Below are 1,216 nucleotides of genomic sequence, written 5' to 3' on the forward strand. Positions count from 1 at the left end.
TTTTTGTTTTGTTCGGGGCGGCTTTGCCGCCCTGAACCCAAGCATTACTGTCTACACACTCCACTGTCCACATGGGTGATTTATTTGGAATAGAACTATGTATAATAGAAACATTGCACAAGTAACTAATTCATTTTTTAATTTAATTTTAAATTTCGTGCACTATTGGACCCAAGAATCGCTAAACGCATGCGCATTAAGTCACAGAGCATGAAAAGGCATACTCATAGCGCTTATATCGAGTCGGTATGACAGATTTCCTAACCTGAACGGTCGTGAACTTTAACGCTAAATATCTCGGTTCGCGGGGCAGAGCGACGCTTATTTCTGCCAGATTCGTTCGTTTCATGCAAAAACGCATCGAATGAGCCTAATTTCATTAAAATCGGTGAGGTCGGCCGTAATCTCCGTAATTACCAAAATTTTAAATAGAAAATGCTTTCCAGGAAGGTCACAGTCAGACAGATGCGGTACTGCGGAAGTAGAGTGGGTATAAAGTGGCGCCAATTAGCCGGAAGTCGCCATTTCCAGCAAATAATGGCTGCGTTCAGCAGACTTAATGCGGGGTCTACAATAGAAGTCGTAACGGTCGTAGGATCTTAAGTCGTAGAAAATTGACCAATAATAGTTGATTATTCTTCTCATGTTCGACTGTGATTGGTCAATTTTCTACAACTTAAGACCCTATGACTGCTACGACTTCTATTGTAGACCCCGCATTAGACTTAAAGGAATAGTCCTATCTCAGCGAATCATAAAACGGTTGCAAAACCGTTGAGTCTGCTGAACGCAATCTAAAAACATTGTTTTTTAATCAATAAAATTAATGAATTACAGATTAAGGTCATGTTAAAGGTATCATACAAGTTTGATACGTATTCTACGTATGATACGCATGATATGTATTGTTACGTCCAACTCCTAACGTATGAATGGATCGTTTGAGAGAAAGAAGGAATGAGAAGGATGGAGTATGGAAGGACGTTAGGCCGGAATCAGACTAGGCATTAAAGATTGAGATTGAAGATTGAAAGATTGAAATTTGACCAATCAAAACAATAGGAACTAAAATTCCTTTGCCCTCATTGGTCAAATTTCAATCTTCAATCTTCGATCTCAATCTTCAATGCGTAGTCTGATTCCGGCTTTAGAGCAGACGCTATCACCTGTATTCATAGTCCTTCCTTGAGGAATAAAGCGGGGAGCACAGACTCTT

The sequence above is a fragment of the Mycetomoellerius zeteki genome, unplaced genomic scaffold (assembly GCF_001594055.1).
Source record: "Mycetomoellerius zeteki isolate Tzet28-1 unplaced genomic scaffold, Tzet1.0 scaffold14, whole genome shotgun sequence".
NCBI classification, from domain to species: domain Eukaryota; kingdom Metazoa; phylum Arthropoda; class Insecta; order Hymenoptera; family Formicidae; genus Mycetomoellerius; species Mycetomoellerius zeteki.